Below are 7,473 nucleotides of genomic sequence, written 5' to 3' on the forward strand. Positions count from 1 at the left end.
CGCCCCATTAAATGTCAGTTGATGAATGTCACATGAAATTCACTCATCCTTTTTGCTTGCATAAATTCCACCTACTTTATTAAACCACCACTATGTCAAATAAGACGTGATGTATTGACAGAGAAATGGTTTTGATTTGTTTTGTTTTGTTTTACAAAATTGCATCCAACACATAAAAAATGTTGTCATGACACTAGCTTAATTTAATATCTGTGGATGTTAACAAGAATAAAATGTATGTTCAGGTCATTAAAGACTTTGTAGTTTTCAGCTTCATTATGAGCAAGAAAATATCAAGTCCCTGTTGGAGTCAGTCAGAGCATTTCCATAGAGAGCCACTTTGCATCAGCAGCTCCATGCTCCAGTGCTCTGGGAGAGTTTATAGTCCTGAGAGTTGGACTCTGGATGACTGACAGCTGTCCTTCATGACAACAGAAGACACAGAAATGGTCCTCATCAAAAACATGACTTTGACCTGCGTCCTCATCTGGACTCTCCTCTGCTGCTGCTTCACAGGTAAAGTCCAGAGAATCAAACTCCTCTCCTCTATGAACATCCGTCCCTCTGAAATGAAGCCGACAAAACCATGACGCTACTTTATGTTTCTGTCTCTGTGTCCTCAGAGTCCAGAGGTCAGGTCACAGTGACTCAGCCTGGAGCTGTGAGATCTGCTGTGGGAGGCTCCGTCTCCATCACATGTAGGACCAGTCAGGATGTTTATGTGTGGAACAACAACCATTATTTAGCCTGGTACCAACAGAGAGACGGAGAAACTCCTAAACTGCTCATTTACTGGGCCAGCACTCGAGCATCAGGGATCCCAGATCGTTTTTCAGGCAGAGGATCAAACTCTGACTTCACTCTGACCATCAGTGGAGTTCAGACTGAAGATGCAGCAGTTTATTACTGTCAGAGTTTTCATGTCATCAACAGTCAGTATGTGTTCACACAGTGAAAAAGCGTCGTACAAAAACCTCCCTCAGTCAGACTGAACAGAAACTGAAGTGACAGCTGCAGCTGGAAGCTACTGAAGAGACTGATACACTTCACTGAGGACACACACACACACACACACACACACACAGAAACACACACGGTATATGTAGCATGCATTCATATCATCAAATAAAAAAAAAACTATTTTATTATCTGACAACATCTTATAATACACCACAAAATCCACTTCTCTTCCGTCGGTAAATAATCAGAAGGTTGTTTAATTTGTCTGGCATCTCTTAATCCCAATTTCAATTAGGAATCAGCAGTCAAATAAACTAAAAAGTAATCTAAGCCAAGTTTTTTGCCTTCCCTAAAAGAAATGAAAGGTCATTTCAAAGTTTTGAATAATCTTTCCTTATTTCTGCCTTCATAAATACCTACAAAACTGTTCCTGTCTTTCCTAAAATTCCCCTCTTCTTTGATATTACATCTGTCTTTTCTCTGTCAGACAGGCTCTTTTAATAATGTATTAATCATTATTTGGTACTAATAAAAACACCTGCCTTCATATATAAATATTCAAAGGTTTTGGGGCCTTTTATATAATTTATTGTGGAATCTGTTGTCAACCAAAACAATATATAAACCTTGGTTTGTCATATTTCACAGTTCAAAAAAAAAACGGACCCCAGAGCTTTAATGTGAAAACAAGCAGGCAACAAAAACTGAAGGAACGGACGCAAACAGAAACAAGTACAGGAGAAAAAATGAACTAGAGACAAAGCAGATGATGTGAGGAACATGAGAGACAAGAGACACCAGCTTCAAATGCAGATGATGTGACACTGAAAAAGAGAAAACACACACAGACTAAAGACACAAAGGGAGGAGGGTGTTAACGAGGGACAGGGGACAGCAAGGCTAATGAGGGACAGGTGAACCAAATCAGGACAGAAAACAAACTATAAACAAATCTAGCTGCTTGACATGGTTACTTATTCAAAGGTTTGTTTAAGAAGTCTAAAAAATGTTCAATACAACATAATTTTTAACAGCTTGGACATCAAAAAAAGACCATACTATGTAAACGTGTCGGTCCATGCTGTCAGCACTGAGGTTAAACAGCATGATATGTTGAGGACAGCTACAGCTCACTGACTCTGTGTGTTTGCATATGTGTCCTGCCTCTCTGCTCCCAGACGTTAAGAGGACAGTGTTGATCAGTGTCTGTCCAGACCTTTCAGAGACACTGAGACGCCGGCAGCACAATGATGATGTCACTGAGTCTACTGCTGGTCACCCTGGGGCTCCTTGTTCAGGGTGAGACTCTCTTCTGAAAACTTTGCTTCAGGATGCAACCAGGTTCACCTCAGTGATGTTCTGCTATGATGGAGAGACACTGAAACAAGCAGCAGTTACCTTCTTCCATCTATTCTCCGTGTTCAAGAAATGATGCTCTTCTGTTTGGATGTTGATCATCTTTCTCCAATTTTTTATATTTTCCAGGTTCATCAGGAGAAATCATCCTGACTCAGTCTCCTGGATCTCAGTCTGCTGTAGCAGGACAGACTGTCTCTATCACATGTAAAGCCAGTGCATATGTCAGCGATGACATTCACTGGTACCTTCAGAAATCTGGAGAATCTCCCAAACTCTTAATTCATGATGCTACAACTCGTCATTCTGGAGTTTCAGAGCGTTTCAGTGGGTCTCAGTCTGGGACTGACTTCACTCTGACCATCAGAGGAGTTCAGACTGAAGACGCAGGAGATTATTATTGTCAGCATGACTACAGCTTCCCGTTCACACAGTGAAAAACTGTCGTACAAAAACCTCCCTCAGCTTAAGAGGAACTGATATGCCTCAGCAGCTGCAGAGAAACAGACTGAAGAATCTTGACTGACACTTTAGTTCTTTTCATCAAATAATGTTAGAAACCAGTTTTCATACAAGAGTAAGTTTTATTAGTAATTTTCTTGAAATGGGTTACTAAACAATAAAAGTCAGTGAGTACAATATTAGAGAAGTTAATACAGCAACAGCATTTACATTAGTCCATTTTTAAAGAATATATTAAGAGTAATTCAAATAAATACATTTATTTACTTCTTCGTATAGTTTTACTTTTCAGGAAAGCTGGACACCTTACATTGTAAATGAGCTTCTGTTCTTATCAAAACACATTTAGGTTTAAGTTATGTTATATTTTGAGGTCACATTGCTGATGTTGATATTTTGATGACATAATATGCTGATGATACACTACTTTATAATTTATATGCTATAAATCATCCTCAAACATTGTAGATTAAATGAGATCAATTAAACTTTCTGAACACTTCTGAGAGCATTTCTCCTTTGAATGTTTCTGGTCATGACACACTTCATTTATGAGATCCAGACAGAACGTCTGATTTTCAATAAAATATTTGAACAATCATTTATAGTTTGGAAAATAATCAGCACTTTTCTATTAGTGCACTGAAGAAGTTTCTGTTGTGACAAAAGCTTCTGGAAAAAAAATGTCATTCATGTCTGGGTCACATTAAGCTTACATTAATGTATATCTGATGTGTCTCCTTGTTTTTATGTAAAAAAATATTAAATATTGCATTGTTTTAGTGTGTTGTTTCTCCTTATAGACACTTTAATATAAAAATCTGAGACTCAGTGGAGGTCAGTCTTGCTGGAACAGAACCAATAAAACAAGATCTGTTTTTTTTTTGTTTTTATAAGAACATACATGAGACCAACTGATATGATGAAAACTTCTTTATTGTGTTGAAATAATACACACTGAAAAAAATAGGAATAAAACTTTATCAATGAAACATGTAATATGAGAGGGAGTGAAGGAGGGACAGAGAAATGAAAAAGGAGACAGAGTGTTGCAGATGCAGGGTGATAAACGTTCATGTAATGCACATAACACATCTCACCATTTAAAAGGAAAGAATACGCAAAAACAATGGTGCAAATGGCAAAATGTCAGTAAATAAATGTAATAAATAATACAAGAGAGAAAATCCTATAAAATGACAATTTTTTTTTCTGATGCAGTTGTTCTATGGTCTATGCCTTTATGGCACAGAGAATAAAAAACTTCCTGTATATGTTCAGTTGGCCATTTGGGCCCAAAGTCAAACATTTAGAAGCAAAATTGGTCAAAAGGTCAAAGTCAAATAAAACTGGTACTAAAAATCTGTAATCAGTATTGACAGATTCACTGATAAACAGCCTCATCAGAGTAATCCAAGTCCCTGTTGGAGTCAGTCAGAGCATTTCCATAGAGAGCCACTTTGCATCAGCAGCTCCATGCTCCAGTGCTCTGGGAGAGTTTATAGTCCTGAGAGTTGAACTCTGGATGACTGACAGCTGTCCTTCATGACAACAGAAGACACAGAAATGGTCCTCATCAAAAACATGACTTTGACCTGCGTCCTCATCTGGACTCTCCTCTGCTGCTGCTTCACAGGTAAAGTCCAGAGAATCAAACTCCTCTCCTCTATGAACATCCGTCCCTCTGAAATGAAGCCGACAAAACCATGACGCTGCTTTATGTTTCTGTCTCTGTGTCCTCAGAGTCCAGAGGTCAGGTCACAGTGACTCAGCCTGGAGCAGTGAGATCTGCTGTGGGAGGCTCCGTCTCCATCACATGTAGGACCAGTCAGGATGTTCATGTGTGGAGCAACTACCATCTTTTAGCCTGGTACCAACAGAGAGACGGAGAAACTCCTAAACTCCTCATTTACTGGGCCAGCACTCGAGCATCAGGGATCCCAGATCGTTTTTCAGGCAGAGGATCAAACTCTGACTTCACTCTGACCATCAGTGGAGTTCAGACTGAAGATGCAGCAGTTTATTACTGTCAGAGTGAACATTATATCAACAGTCAGTATGTGTTCACACAGTGAAAAAGCGTCGTACAAAAACCTCCCTCAGTCAGACTGAACAGAAACTGAAGTGACAGCTGCAGCTGGAAGCTACTGCAGAGACTGATACACTTCACTGACACACACACACACACACACACACACACACACACACGCACGTTTAACAAGTTGATTTTAAACACTTAAGAGTTCACACAATATACCTTTACTATCAATACACATACAGAGAAAGGGGCCACAAGAGATGCTCAACAGAGATTACAATTGTTGCCATTATACATAATAAATGAAATAAGGTCACAGTGTGGCGTATCTGACAAATGTTATTGATGGCCCTTTACATTTTTTTTAATGTTTATCCTCAGAAAAAACATTGCTTGCGTTTCTAAATCTTTCAGGTTGAAGCATGTTATAAATGCTGCAAATATTGCCGTGGATTTTTTTTTTTCCATTTTTTAATTTTATTCTCGAAGAACTGAGTCACTAACAGGCTATAAGAGTTAACTTTCTTCACAATTTACCCATTACACATAGCTATTAATCTTTCAATAATATGTACATGAGTTAACTGATGAATTGGTAATTGTTATTGACTCTTTCAGCAAGTCTTTTGGAGAATAATTGCTCTAAGATTTTACTTATTTTTGGAAAATAGCAGGTGCATCATTTTGCATATCCCTGTATGTGAATGACATGCTGCTTCATATGTTGAATTTGAAAAATTGCTTTGCAACTTTTTTTTTGGTCTTTTTCAATATTTGGGATGATTCCAAATTAATTCTTCTTAGATATGAGAAATACTGGAAATCAGAATTGAATGATAACAGATACACTGCAAAAACTGCCGATCTAACCAAGTGTAATAATCTTATATTTAGATTAAAAAATCTAGTTAGTCTTGTTTTATGTATTAATGATTATCTAGTGCTGACTAGGAAAGATCATTTGACTTAATTCAAATAAATATCACTTGCCTGGTCTTGTTAAGCATCTTTGTCTTTTTCTGAGTTATTTTTAACTAGTTACAGGAGACAAGTCTGGAAACATCCACTTCAGGTCTATAGAAACCTTATTTTAAGCACTAGTATGTCCAACTAGGCTTAAATAAATTGCTTGAAATTAGTGTTTTTGATCTTATTTCAAGATTTTATGGGCTATAATGAGAGTCACACAGTTTTACTGGTTTTAAGACATCTTAACAAGCAAAATTTGCTTACTGCACTGGCAGCCAAATTTGCTTCTTTTAAGTTCAAGTATGCTTAAATCTAGGGTGTTTGGCCTTAAATTTGACAGGCCATTTTTGCAGTGTATTTAAGTGATTTTCTTTTAAAAAGGTCTAAGTGTGTGAATTATAATCAAGTTTCACAGATAAAACTATAGCACAACATTTTTCTCAGTCAGAATATATTGAAAACAATTAACTGACTTGGATTGACTTTGCACACAACTGTTTATTGTGTTTCTAAACATATACAGTAAATGGAAAAGCTGATAGAGTATAAAACATGATGCATTCACAATAATCTCATAGAAAGTGCTGATTTGATAAAATCTTTATTATTTCAATATCTTTGAACCATCAACATTAAGACAAGCAAAGAAGAGAGACTAAGACAGTGTTACAGAGTGCAGATTGAGAGCAGTAGCAGAGTAAAACCAGTAGCAGAGTCCCAGTGAGTCAGGTCAGGACTAGGAACACTGGTCTCTCCTCAGTGTCTGAGAGAGTGGAGTCTGGGAGCCCTGGGTGGCCTCACAGGTCACAGAGCCCACCTTCCTCCACTGGTCTGCAGAGAGCCTCAGGGTGCTGCTCCAGCTGTAGCGGCCGTCCTTCTCCAGCACCCCGGGGCTCCTGCTCTCCTCCCAGCTGCTGCTGCTGCTGCTGCTGCTGCTGCCGTCCACCTTCCAGGACAGACTCCAGTCTGAGGGGAAGCCCTTGTTGGCCAGACACATGAGCGTGGCCTTCCCCTGCTCCAGCTCCTCACTGGAGGGGGGCAGCACCGTCAGGGAGGGACGGACGTCACCTAGGAGACAGCAATCAGCTTAGAGGACAGGGACCACACGGCTGTCAGTCGACCAGCAGACACTTGGACACATTTACTGTGTGAGAGCTGATTTAGTCCTTTAAGGAGTTTCTGTCAGATGGTTTTTCTGCTCCAGCAGTCACTCACTCACACATTGTTTCACTTCCCTTTAAGAAGCCTCTCATGCAAACCAGCACAGAGAGAATCATCATACAGAGCGACCCGAAATATATCAAACTACTCTGGAAATAAAATCTCAAAATTTAGACCAGTTTTCAAACTTTCTCATCCAAAACCTTAAACTCAATGTAACTTATCATTAACATATCTAGTGGAAACATAAATACATAAAATGAACTGATTACAATCAAAAAATCTTCATGCACTTTTCAATCACCATCAAAGATTTTTGAAATTTGAAACATTTAACACAATTGAAAGATTTTGCAGATTTCCAAATACCCATTTTGTTTTCACTCTGTTCAACTGAATTGGAATAACTGATTCATTCTGAATTTGTTTTAAAAACATTCATCATTTTGGTGCAAAATTGTAATTTGATCTTGAAAACATCAACAACAGGTTCACAGTTTTATCTCTTTTTACAACTAAAGCTTTTA

At 38.4% G+C, this 7,473-nt stretch overlaps 1 pseudogene; it reads right to left on the bottom strand.

The window, feature by feature from the left end:
- Positions 1-6,367: 6,367 nt before the first annotated feature.
- Positions 6,368-6,867, bottom strand: LOC148186697 (Ig kappa-b4 chain C region pseudogene; annotated as a pseudogene).
- Between the last annotated feature and the right edge of the window lie 606 nt (positions 6,868-7,473).

This window comes from Plectropomus leopardus, chromosome 17, assembly GCF_026936395.1.
Source record: "Plectropomus leopardus strain MGB_pleo_1.0 chromosome 17, ASM2693639v1, whole genome shotgun sequence".
Classification (NCBI taxonomy): domain Eukaryota; kingdom Metazoa; phylum Chordata; class Actinopteri; order Perciformes; family Serranidae; genus Plectropomus; species Plectropomus leopardus.